General features: G+C 40.4%; 1 pseudogene; it reads left to right on the top strand.

Annotated features, from left to right (window-relative positions):
* The first annotated feature begins 408 nt into the window (after nucleotides 1–408).
* Nucleotides 409–13,327, top strand: LOC141584332 (cyclin-dependent kinase 4 pseudogene; annotated as a pseudogene).
* The last annotated feature ends 419 nt before the right edge of the window (nucleotides 13,328–13,746 follow it).

The following is a 13,746-nucleotide window of genomic DNA, read 5'->3' as shown; positions in this document are numbered from 1 at the left end:
ACTAGCTACATGTGGCTAATCAGCTCAGTAGGACTAAAAGTAAATTTTTAATGTACTTAATTTTACTTAAATATAAAAACTGAATGTAAAATATTTTTTTGCTTAGCTTTACTGTTTTTCAGGAATGCATTTCACTCTGTTACCTTGCATAAGGTTTGGTTGTTGTAGTGTGCCTGTCAGACTTGTATGTCATTTCCAATACTGAATATAAACATACTGCTGATAGATATGATACTGCTGTCAGCAGATGGATTCAGTGCAAATTATTTTTTCTGTGAATTGATGTAACATCATGTTTATCTGAATATTTTATGCAGACAACAGGAATTACAGTGATTCCTGTGTAAATTGTAACTGGCAATTGAAATACTTATTTTAATCATGATTAAATTATTTTTCTAGTTTACACATGAATATGAGCAAATTTTTAAATTTAAAATGAAGGCATACTGAAAAAGAATCAAGTGGAGATGCAGAACCTAGTACAACAACTGGAACAGTAAACAAACAGACTCAAAGAAGGTATGTTGCGGATTTGACAATGGCAATTGCAGTTTGCTGTGGCCGAGCAAAACAAGCTGTTATTTAAGAAACAATTAAAGTGGGAAAGTTAAGACCTCAGCAGGTGCAAAATGAATTAGGTAAATTACATTTCTTATGCCAAAAAGAATCAATGAAATTTAGTCACCTGAAATTAGAATTAACAAAAAATTTTAAAAACAATTTTAGAAGGAACTAAGGTTATAAGTTTGACCAGATGTAAAAATCTGAGATTCTTACATGAAAGAATTAGGATTTTTTGAGTGGGTTGGAGAGGGGAGGGTCTTGCTCTGTCACCCAGACTGGACTGCAGCCACTTGCTGCAGCCTGTTTCTCTTGGGCTCAAGCAGTCCTCCCACCTCAGCCTCCTGAGTAGCTGGGAATACAGGTGCATGCCACCACACCCAGCTAGTTTTCCTATCTTTTTATACAGGTGGGGTTTTGCTGTGTTGCCCAGGTTGCTACTGAACTCCTGGGCTCAAGCAGTCCTCCTGCCTCAGCCTCCCAAAGTGCTGGGATTGTAGGCGTGGGCCACCATGACTGGCTGAGAACTAGTTTTAATGGATAAATGTGAAATAAATTATTTCAGTTGAAGAAATTGTTAGAAAATTATGAGTACAAGCCTAAATAAGATGTTTATTAAAATGTACAGGGCCTTAGCCAGGTGGAGTGGCTCATGCCCGTAATAGCAACACTTTGGGAGGCCAAGACGGGTGGATCAGGAGGTCAGGAGATCGAGACCATCCGGGCCAACATGGTGAAACCCCATCTTTACTAAAATACAGGAAAATTAGCTGGGCATGGTGGCACACGCCTGTAGTCCCTGCTGCTTGGGAGACTGAGGCAGGAGAATTGCCTGAACCCGGGAGGTGGAGGTTGCAGTGAGCAGATTGCACCACTGCGCTCAAGCCTGGGTGACAGACTGAGAGTCCATCTCAAAAAAAAAAAAAAAGTGCAAGGCCTTTAGTTAAGCACCAAACAACTGCTTGTAGAATACAGTACCTAGCAATATTAAAGATTGATTCTAAATCTGAAAAATTAGAAGTACATTTCTGTAGTTTAAGAACAGTTTTGTGGGCCGGGCGTGGTGGCTCAAGCCTGTAATACCAGCACTTTGGGAGGTCGAGGCGGGTAGATCACGAGGTGGAGAGATCGAGACCATCCTGGTCAACATGGTGAAACCCCGTCTCTACTAAAAAAAAACACAGAAAATTAGCTGGGCATGGTGGCATGTGCCTGTAACCCCAGCTACTCAGGAGGCTGAGGCAGGAGAATTGCTTGAACCCAGGAGGCGGAGGTTGCAGTGAGCCGAGATCGCGCCATTGCACTTACTCCAGCCTGGGTAACAAGAGTGAAACTCCGTCTAAAAAAAAAAAAAAAAAAAAAAAAAAAAAAAAAAAAAAAACAGTTTTGTAATATGAGAAACTACCCAACTGCACTACATTGTGTCTCACAGGATTTAAAAATTTTGAAGAAATAATTTCAATTCATGGCCTCATAAGTCAAATTTATGGCCAGGCATGGTGGCTCACTCCTGTAATCCCAGCATTTTGGGAGGCTGAGGCGGGGTGGATTACCTGAGTTCAGGGGTTCAAGAACAGCCCGACCAAGAAAGTGAACCCTTGTGTATTTTTTTGTAAAATACAAAAATTAGCTGCGTGTGGTGGCAGACAGCTGTATTTTGAGCTACTTGCAGGAGAATTGCTTGAACCCGGGAGGTGGAGGTTGCAGTGAGCCAAAATTGCGCTGCTGTACTCCAGTCTGGGCAACAGAGCAAAACTCCATCTAAAAAAAAAAAGGCAAAATTATGCAGCTTTAAAAAAAATTTTTTTTAAATTAACTTTTAATGAATTTTTTTTTTGAGATAAAGTTGTGCTTTGTTGCTCAGGTAGTGACATGATCATTGCTCACTGCAACCTCTGCTTCCAGCCCCAAGCCATCTTCCCACCTCAGCTTCCCAAGTAGTAGGGATTATAGGCACACAGGACCATAACCGGCTAGTTTTTGTATTTTTGGTAGAAACAGGGTTTCCCCATATTGTCCAGGCTAGCCTTGAACTCCCTGGTTTAAATGATCCACCCACCTTAGCCTCCCAAAATGCTGAGATTACAGGTGTGAGCCACTGCACACGTCTCATGCAGCTGTTTTAAAATCATTGCTTAGAACAGTTTCAGCTGGAGGAGAAAAAAAACTAATTTCTGCCACAATAAATGACGACCCAGCTAAGTTAGGTTAAAAAAGTCAGATTTCATTAGAATTTTGTAATAAACTTGATGTTTCTGTTATTTCTTCATTCCACTAAATGATACGGTTTGAAAATCTGCTCAGTGTTTTGAAATGGTCTCTACAACAAATTGTCACTTGTTGGGTACAGTTAAGTGCCCATTATGTTAGTACACGTGGTACAAATCAATACCAGCTTAAAGGATTCTGGAAATAAGAGATGAATTTAGTGATCATATATACCCTGTCAGTCAATTGGTCATATTGTAGAAGAGCTCTACAAAACTTACTATACTGTTAAGTCCAAGATTTTCTTCCAGTAACAGGAATGCTAGCCAAATATTTAATAATCAAAGACCAAAAATGGCAGTTTAATTTTTCTGCCCAATATCCCATGGCATATGAATGATCTAAATTTGAAGCTCCAAGGATAGGAAAAAGCTTACTTGTGCCTGACCTAGACAAGTTCTAGAGTTTATATTGAAATCAAAACTTTTAAAAAATATCAGTAAGATTAATTGTATTCATTTTTCTAACATAAGTCAATATGCTTGAAGTTTTAATTGTATTTGATAGTGTCATGTAAATTTACTCTAAAAACTAAGAAAAAATTTTAAACTGCTCTATTGACTAGATTTAGGGTTGCTTTTCAGTATACTCAGTAACTCTGAATTCAGTGTTAACAGTAAACTGAGCTTACATAAAATTTATTGAATTTACCTAACTTAGGCAAATGTTTTCAAACTGATATGCTTTTGGTCTAAAGTCAAATCAATTATTTTGAAAAAGACGAATGGGATTTTTTTTCAGTGTGGATATGAAAAATAAAAGAAAATTATAATTATGTTTGGAACAATTTGAATATTTGAGTCTACTTTGTCACCTGTGATTTTTCACTGTGTTTCTATTTTAGAATTACATATGTGGCTTGCAGTGTAGTTGTATTAGATAGCACTACCTTATATGATAGTTACTCTTAAAACCAAGTTTCAGCAATCTAGACCTTACTTTTGACTTCAGGATCCATGGTGAACTGTCTTTTCTTCAGTTTCACATTGTTGTTCCTTAGGCATCTTAAAATGATTAGGTCCAAAGTTGAACTTATTCATCTCTCATCATACCTGTTTTGAGAAATGGTCCAACCATTTCCCTTGATGCTCAAACTAGAAATGTTGAAGACATTTGAAACCTTTTCTTCATCTACCTTGCCTTGTCTCTTCCACCTCTCTTGTTGTAGTTATCTTGGTTCAAGTTGCCATTTTTCTTGCTTTGAGTAATATAATAACTTTCTAACAAGTCTCTCTGCCCTCATTCGTAGCCCTTGTTAATATTATATATCCTTTATACTAAGGATTAACTATTCTAAAGTACACATTTATTCTTATATAAATTATTGGGAAGACATTCAGACAACAAGAAACTCAAATCACTTAAACAGATTTATAATCTTGTATAGCAAATCTGGGATAGCTACAATCTTTGCTTGAGTAGCTGAATAGTGTCATTATTGTGTTATCTGGGGTGATTTAGGTCTTTCTCTCATAATTGCAGGATGCCTGTCACAATTTCAGGGATGCTCAATGTAAGGCAACATGGCAAGGGCTGGGTCAAGCCCTGTATATTCATCAGGAAGTCAGAAGCTTTGTCAGAAGCGTTACTAAGCAGACTTATATTTCAGTGGCCTTAACTGTGTCAGCATGGCGATACTCGTTGCAAGGGAAAGTTGGAATGTGAGCTTTTACTTTTCATAGCTTTTGTATTAGAAGTAGGCAAGGGAGAAATAATTGGGAATAGGTGGTTGGTTAGCTGGTCTATGAAGTCTAACATATTTTTCCTCTACTGAAAAGCTTTTACTGGCTCCCCATTTTGTTCGGGATAGTTTAAGGTTATAATGAGTCTGTGCCCTCCATCTGGTACTGAACTCAAGGTAGCTGTCACTGGCCTGGTTATGAAAGGTCAATTTAAAGATGATCTAATAGGGTGTCTCTGTTTTGTAGGTAGTAAAATTGACATTTCAAGAGGTTTAGTTAATTGCCAGGGTCGTAGTTTGTTATGAACAGATAACCAAAATTACTACTGAATGTTTTGGGAACTGAAAATTTGATTTCTTTATTTATTTTTATTATAGAGACTGAGTCTTGCCATGTTGCCCAGGCTTGTCTTGAACTCCTGGCGTCAAGCGATCCTCCTGCCTTGGCCTCCCAAAGTGCTGGGATTACAGGCATGAACCACTGCACCTGGCCTGAAAAATGTGATTTTAAATTATGTTCCACCTTTTAATATCAAGATGGCCTGGGAGAGTTAATTAATGTCTCTGAGTGTTAATTTATCTGTCTTTCAACGAGGATAATAATTGCATATTGAATGGTTCCATTTATGTATGTATGTATGTATGTATGTATGTATGTATGTATGTATTGAGACAAGTTCTCACTCTGTTGCCCAGGCTGGAGTACAGTGGCACAGTCACGGCTAACTGCAGACTTGACCTCCCAGACATGGGCAGTCCTCCTGCCTCAACCTCCCAAGTAGCTAGAACTATAGGCATGTGCCACCATCCCCAGCTAATTTTAAAATTATTTGTAGAGACAGGGATCTTCTTCTGTTCCCCAGGCTGGTCTCGAACTCCTAGGCTCAAGTGATCATTCTACCTCAGCCTCCCCAAATGCTGCGATTACAGGCGTGAGCCACCACACCTAGCCTGGTTTCAGGTTTTATGGGCCCTGTTGATTACTGAATTTGGCACACTCTAAGAAAAATAATCCCACACAATTGTGAAGACACCATTAGAAATTATTTGAAATATTTAGATTAGGAAAATAAATCACTATAATCTTCACAATATTTAAAAGTTAACAATATCACAAAATACAGATGTGAAAAAGACATGATCTTTTTATTATAACTTTATAATTATTTTTTTCTAGGTTGGTTGGTTGGTTTGTTTTGAGACAGGGTCTTATTCTGTTGCCCAGGCTGAAGTGCAGTGGCAAGATCTCAGCTTACTGCAACCTCCACCTCAGTCTTCTGAGTAGCTGGGACCACAGGCACGTGCCACCACGTTGGGCCAATTTTTGTATGTTTTTGTGGAGACAGGGTTTCACCATGTCGCCCAGGCTAGTCTCTAACTCCTGAGCTCTAGGAATCCACCTACCTTGGCCTCCCCAAATTGTAAGATTACAGGGGTGAGCCACTGTGCCTGACCCCGAGTTTTCTTTTGGTTATATATGCATTGATTGTCTCCATTTGACTGTTCTGTAATGTCATTTTCTATAGAGGAATAGAAGGATAATTTAGAGTACCTCTAGCTTAGTTAATGGAAATTTGCTTTTTTATTTTTGACAGTTTACATAGGTTTCTTTCAAATTCTCAACTATGACTAATACAATGTAATTTTTTAGGATTATTATCACATGTGGGGAAACCCTTTTTTTTTTTTTTTTTCCCAGACAGTGTTTCCCTCTGTTGCCAGGCGCCAGGCTGGGTGCAGTGGCACGATCTTGGCTCGCTGTAACCTCCGCCTCCTGGATTCAAGCAATTCTCCTGCCTCAGTGTCCCAAGTAGTTGGGACTACAGGCACGCGCCACCACACCCAACTAATTTTTGTATTTTTTTTTTTTTTTTTTTTTTTCCTGAGACAGTCTCACTCCATCACCAGGAACCAGGCTGGAGTGCAGTGGCGCGAACTCGGCTTGCTGCAACCTCTGTCTCCTGGGTTCAAGCAATTCTCCTGCCTCAGCCTCCAGAGTAGCTGGGACTACAGGTGCGTGCCACCATGCCCAGCTAATTTTTTTGCATTTTTAGTAAGACGGGGTTTCACCATGTTGGCCAGGATGGTCTCGATCTTTTGACCTTGTGATCCGCCCACCTTGGCCTCCCAAAGTGCTGGGATTACAGGCGTAAGCTACTGCGCCCAGCCGGGAAACAAATTCTTTTAAGAGTCACAACTGAACTACAAGATTTCAGAGCATTTCAATTTTTTGTGAAGTGACTGCTCTTAAATATTGTTTCAGTTGACCAAAGTATTCTTAGAAGACTTCCCAACTGAGATGGACAGCAATAGTTTACACATGGAAGAGATTTCAGAGTACACAAATATATCCCAGTCACTCATTAACAAGATCTCAGAAATGTCTACTGCAACTACATGGTTACAACAGGAAGGGAAAGTACACAGAAGGTGCAGGTGAAATGGAAAGAGACAGTAGTCTTAACTGATTATGGTAAAAATATTTCTGTGGCAGGGTGTGGTGGCTCATGTCTTGTAATCCTAGCACTTTGGAAGGTCAAGGCAGGTGGATTACCTGAGCTAAGGAGTTTGAGACCAGCCTGGGCAGCAAGGCAAAACAGTCTCTACTAAAATACAAAAACTTAGCTGGGTGTGGTGGCATGTGCCTGTAGTCATAGCTACTTGGGAGAATGAGGCGGGAGAATCGCTTGAACCAAGGAGGTGGAAGTTGCAGTGAGCTGAGATTGCACCACTTCACTCCAGCCTAGGCTAAAAAGTGACGCTCTGTCTTAAAAAAAAAAAATTGGCAAATTTAACAAAAAAGTATATAAATGTGAAGAGATATTACTTTGTTCCTTTTTTGGAAGGTACTCATTAGTAAGTTTCATAGTTATTCCGCCTCTGACTTGCCTCTTCTAGTTTTTTGGATTCTTGAATGAGGTAAAGCAGACTTGAGAAATTCTTAAGACGCTTAATATGTAATCAACAAATATTACCAGAAAAATGAAAGAATTTTGGATAATTTTTTAAGCTGGTTGTTGAATATGTGTGTGTGGGAGGGAAGGGCTTGCTTTTTCCTTTTTCTTTTTTTTAGAGATGGGGGGTTTTGCTATGTTGCCCAGGCTGGAGTGCAGTGGCTATTCACAGGCGTGATTCCACTACTGGTCAACTTGGGAGTTTTGACCTGCTCTGTTTCTGACCTGGGCTGGTTCACACCTAGGCAACCTGGTGGTTCCCCACTCCGGGGAGGTCACCATATTGATGCTGAACTTAGTGCGGACACCTGACTGGGCATAGTACACTACAGCCCAGAACTTCTGGGCTCAAGCAATCCTCCTACCTCAGCCTCCCGAGTAGCTGGGACTATCGGCACCTGCCACCATGCCTGGCTTTACCTTGGCTTAAAATTTTCCCAATAAAAGTATTTTTAAAATCACATGAGATAAATGTAAAATAATTGAACATTTTTGTATGCTGGAATCCTCTAAATAGATTCTTTTCTTTTTCTTTCTTTCTTTTTTCTTTCTTTTTTTTTTTTTTGAGTTTGAGTCTCACTCTGTTTCCCAGGCTGGAGTACAGTTGCATGATCTCTGCTCATTGCAACCTCCTTCCCCCACATTCAAGCAATTATTCTGTCTCAGCCTCCTGAGTAACTTGGATTACAGGTGCGCTCTACTGCACTTGGTTAATTTTTGTATTTTTAGTTGAGACAGGATTTCACCATGTTGGTCAGGCTGGTCTCAAAATCCCAACCTGAAGTGATCCGCCTGCCTCAGCCTCCCAAAGTGCTGGAATTATAGGAGTGAGCCACCCCACTTGGCAAATTATATTATTTCTAAGTAATAATAGCTATTATTAACAATTTTTATTTTTAAGCAAAAACCCCTAGTCCCAAAATAACTTAAAATATTTCAAATACTATAATACAATACTATGAATTGGCCCTTTTTTTAAAAAAAAATTGCTTTTTAAGATACTATATGTACCTGAAAAAAAGCACCTTGAGTTCTAAATATAGCGTTGGATTTTGTGGGAGAATCTGTAACCTTCGCAGTGAGCACCCAGAGACATGCGCTGTGTAAGACATCAGTAGCATTGCTGGGCTCTCCTAAGGGAGCAACAGGCTTGCTGAAGAAGCTGATATAGTTAACGATGATGCATCAAACCCGAGCATTTCTACCAGTCAATTAAGCATGCATAGTGGTTTCTTTGAGGATACATATTTCCCCATTCCAAAATACACAGTTGATGTATGAGAAAAATTTGTTATATTCCTACCTCAAACCAATTCTAGAAAAGATTAAAGATGGAATAAAGAGGAAAAATTAAGTCATAAAATAAAAATAAACTGATGATTATTTTTGTGTTCTCTGAATGAGAAGGATATTTTCAATCCAAAGGTAGTGAAGCCAAAGTGCTCCAACAAACCTTAGCTAATGCATGAGTTCTGCCTGTGAACATTTCTTTTTTTTTTTTTGAGACAGAGTTTCGCTCTTGTTACCCAGGCTGGAGTGCAATGGCGCGATCTCGGCTCACCGCAACCTCCGCCTCCTGGGTTCAGGCAATTCTCCTGCCTCAGCCTCCTGAGTAGCTGGGATTACAGGCACACACCACCATGCCCAGCTAATTTTTTGTATTTTTAGTAGAGACGGGGTTTCACCATGTTGACCAGGATGGTCTCGATCTCTTGACCTCGTGATCCACCCGCCTCAGCCTCCCAAAGTGCTGGGATTACAGGCTTGAGCCACCGCGCCCGGCTCTGTGAATATTTCATTAAGAATTTTACTCTGTGGTAGATGTATGGTCAGCATTTTCATCTGTTCTATAACAACATTTTTCTTGTGAATGTTTTTCATGCATTTGTCAATTTTGCAGCTTTCTCACAATTTTTCTTATAAAACCTTTATATTGACGCTGTGCCATAGCATTTCTTGAACATATATTTTAGTGGCGTGCAGTTCCCTGGGCCAGCAGTTTGCAAATGGATTCCTGGATGGTGGGAGGCCCCGGAGTCTTCTTCCAGGCTTTATAAATGTTCCAAAGGCCTTCTCTTTATTGTCATAGAGACCACTGATTCTAACAGGTGTGGCTTTTCTGCGAAATTTTTTTGTGTGTATCCTTGCTCTCTCTGGTTCTTTGTTCCGAGATGAATCTGGAAGAGCTTCTGTCACCAGCCCTGCACTCCCCAGGCCCTTCAGCACCTGCAGCTTCATGTGAACCTTTCACCTCAGGGAATATGTTTTTGCTGGACCTTTCTGAGCTGTACTGCTAAGAGCCCTCTGTTCTCTGTGCTTTTCTCTCTGCATTCCATCCTCATGACTTCTGGTGAAGCTCAGCTCCCACAGCTCTGTGCTCACTCAGTTGTTAGGTTTTTGGGTTGAAGATTTTACATTTCTTGGTAAGTTCCTCCTTTTCGGGAAGTATCGTTTTACTGATGCTCTCAGATTTGCTATTCATAAGGGACTCTGATATTCTCTTTGCACTTTCTTAATTTTAATTGCTTTTCCTTTTGACTGTAGATTTTAGGTGACCTACTTGCTGAAAAAAATGGGGCAATTTTTAAAAATCTTCTATATTTTGTTCCTAATTTTTCTTTGTTTCATTGTTTGCTATCTCAGAGGAGGAGAAAGAGGGTAAGGCTACCTACCAATGTGCTCCTAACAAAGAGGTATATCCAGTGTTGGTAATCACAAGCCTAATGCAAATCTGATTCTCATTTTATTCAGAAGCTGTCCCTCTATACTCCTCAAGGCTGTTTCAATGTTTTCATCTGATATACTAGAATTCGATGAAAATGCCTGTTGAGTTGTTTTTTTGTTGTTGTTTTTTTGTTTTTTTTTTTTGAGTTGGGGTTTTGCTCTGTCACTCAGGCTGGAGTGCAGTGGCATGATCACAATTCACTGCAGCCTCGATCTCCTGGGCTCAAGCAATCCTTATGGATTGAATACATGTCTTATCTTTTCTCTACCATGAAAATCCACGCATATTTCATTTTTCAGTTTCTGGGAAATTTCCTTCAATGGATAACTTCCAGCCTTTGAAAATTGTGGCTATTAAATTCTAATTTCTGGCTGGGTACGGTAGCTCACACCTGTAATCTCAACACTTCGGGAGGCCGAGGTGGGTGCATCAGCTGAGGTCAGGAGTTCAATACCAACCTAGCCAACAACCAACCAACCCTAGGTTCAATACCAACCTAGGGTTTTTAAGTGAAACCCTCTCTCTACTTAAAAAAAAAATAGCCAGGGGTGGTGGTGCACGCCTGTAATCTCAGCTACTCAGGAGGCTGAAGTGGGAGAATTGCTTGAACCCAAGAGTTGGAGGTTGCGGTGAGCCAAGATCTCAACACTGTACTCCAGCTCCAGCCTGTGGGCAACATTGAGACTCCTATCTTAAAAAAAAATTCTAGCTCTCTAGCCTACAGCCTGTGTCTATGGTTGGGCCGTCTGCGTCCAGCTGCCTGGGACAGAGATCGGGTGTATGGGGCCGCAGGAACTGGCTCCAGGGCCCCCATAACGGGCCACCCCGCAGCACCCCGGCCTGGCGTGAGGGTGTCCCTTGATCTGAGAATGGCTACCTCTCGATATGAGCCAGTGGCTGAAATTGGTGTCGGTGCCTATGGGACAGTATACAAGACCTGTGATCTGCACAGTGGCCACTTTGTGGCCCTCAAGATGTGAGAGTCCCCAGTGGAGGAGCTGGAGGAGGACTTCCCATCAGCACAGTTTGTGAGGTGGCCTTACTGAAGTGACTGGAGGCTTTTGAGCATCCCAACATTGCCTGGCTGATGGATGTCTGTGCCACATCCCGAACTGACCGAGAGGTCAAGGTAACCCTGGTGTTTGAGCACGTAGACCAAGATCTAAGAACGTATCTGGACAAGGCACCCCCACCAGGCTTGTCAGCCGAGACCATCAAGGATCTGATGCACCAGTTTCTAAGAGGCCTAGATTTTCTTCATGCCAATTGCATCGTTCGCCGAGATCTGAAGTCAGAGAACATTCTGGTGACAAGTGGTGGAAGAGTCAAGCTTGCTGTCTTTGGCCTGGCCAGAATCTACAGCTACCAGATGGCACTTACACCCATGGTTGTTACACTCTGGTACCGAGCTCCTGAAGTTCTTCTGCAGTCCACATATGCAATACCTGTGGACATGTGGAGTGTTGGCTGTATCTTTGCTGAGATATTTCGTTGAAAGCCTCTCTTCTGCGGAAACTCTGAAGCTGACCAGTTGGGCAAAATCTCTGACCTGATTGGGCTGTCTACAGAGGATGACTGGCCTCGAGATGTATCTCTGCCCCATGGAGTCTTTCACCCCAGAGGGCCCCACCCAGTGCAGTCGGTGGCACCTGAGATGGAGGAGTTGGGAGCACATCTGCTGCTGGAAATGCAGACTTTTAACCGACATAAGCCAATCTCTGCCTTTCGAGCTCTGCAACACTCTTATCTACATAAGGAAGAAGGTAATCCTGAGTGAGCAATGAAGTGGCTGCCATGGAAGGAAGAAAAGCTGTCGTTTCCCTTCTGGACACTGAGAGGGCAGTCTCTCCCTTCGTCTCTGAGGCTGTGGAGGCTCCACCTCCATCTTTCTACAGAGATTACTTTGCTGCCTTAAAATGACATTGCCTCTCCTACCTCTCCTTCTGAGGCCTCTCCTTCTGCGCCCCTGTTTCTCAACGCTAAGGGGTATGTTCCCTCATGTCCCTTTCCCTACGTTTATATTGGGGATCTTTTTTTATACAGGAAAAAAAAAAACAAAACAAAGAAAAAAAATTCTAACTTCTAAGAGCTGTTTCTTGTTTTCTGATTGTTTCATTTAATACTATGCTTATCTCTGGAAGCCTTTGATTTATCCTCTGAGAATAATAATTTTATTAAAAACTTATTTTCTGGGCATTATTTATTTCACTTAAGATCTCTTTCTCTTGTTATCTGAAATTTGCTTTCCTCTCTGATGCCTTTTTCTTTTATCCTTGGATGTTCTTTCATATTTAACCTGTTACTGGGTAGCTTCACTGGGAGTCACTGGGTAGAAGGGCATTTATTTTGTTGGGATAGCTACATATTAGTCTGATACTGTGTCTTGTAGTTTATGCTAAGTGGTTCTCCACAAGTTTCCTTGGTTCTCCTGGCTGATAATGTTTGCACAGAGGACAGACAAAAGGGGGCTGGAACTGTTAAAAACAGAATTATAATGAATTCTGTTTTCAGCTGTCCCTCATACTCACAACTGCACATGAAGTCCTGGGCCATGGGTGAATCCTTTGAACTTAATGCAGAGAATGTCTTGTGAGTAGATATGTGGAGATGTGTGTATGCAGTTTTTCAACCTTTTTGTTAAGTGGCACCTTACCTTCATTAATTCATTGCATGTGGTGTCATAGTTCTGAGTCCTTCCTGGATTCCCTGGGGCAGACTGGTTTTTTTGCCTTTGCCCTCTGAAATAAACTACTTCTCCACCTACTTTTCCCTCTCAAACTTCCTAAGCTGTCTAATGGAGATAATACTACATGATACCTTACAAAGCTGTTGTGTAGATTACACAAATTTATATATGTAATATGCATAGCACAGTATCTGGCATGGTGTAGATTACACGAATTTATATGTGTAATATGCATAGCACAGCACCTGGCATGGAGTAATCATTCTATAAATGGTAGTTATTAGTATTATACAATTTCTCAATATCCCAGACAGTCCTGGTCATATTAATTACCTGGGTAGTGATGCCAATAAAAATCCCTATGGCTGCTTTTGTGCAATTACTAATTTATTTGTATTCATTTTAGCAAAATAAAAAGTTGAGAGAAATGAAATAAATTCATGCTTTAATCCTGCCATTACAGTGTCTTAATTGTTAGAAATTTGTGATAAATTTTAACATCTGATAGTTAATCATTATTGAATATTCTTTTTCAAGAATATTTTGACTGTTTTCCTACATTAGTCCAGAAGAGTTTTACAATCATTTTGACTGGTTTTCTCTAATCTCCTTCACCCTTAAAATACTCTTTAAGATTTTGGTTACGATTATACTTAAGTAATTTTCAAATCTGAGGATAAGTTATATATTTATACAACTTATTTTTTCAAACCAAGAACAAGGTCAGCTTAACATATACTTTTTCTTTCTCCTCAGCAAATATTTGCATTTTTTTCATGTAGACCCTACCTACTAATTTAATTTCTATGTATTTTATATGTTCATATTTTACATGTTGCTACTATAAATGGGACATTATTTTATTTTT

This window comes from Saimiri boliviensis, chromosome 4 (assembly GCF_048565385.1).
Source record: "Saimiri boliviensis isolate mSaiBol1 chromosome 4, mSaiBol1.pri, whole genome shotgun sequence".
Lineage (NCBI taxonomy): Eukaryota > Metazoa > Chordata > Mammalia > Primates > Cebidae > Saimiri > Saimiri boliviensis.
The sequence above is the reverse complement of the archived record's forward strand: the minus strand, read 5'-3'. Positions and strand labels throughout refer to the sequence as shown.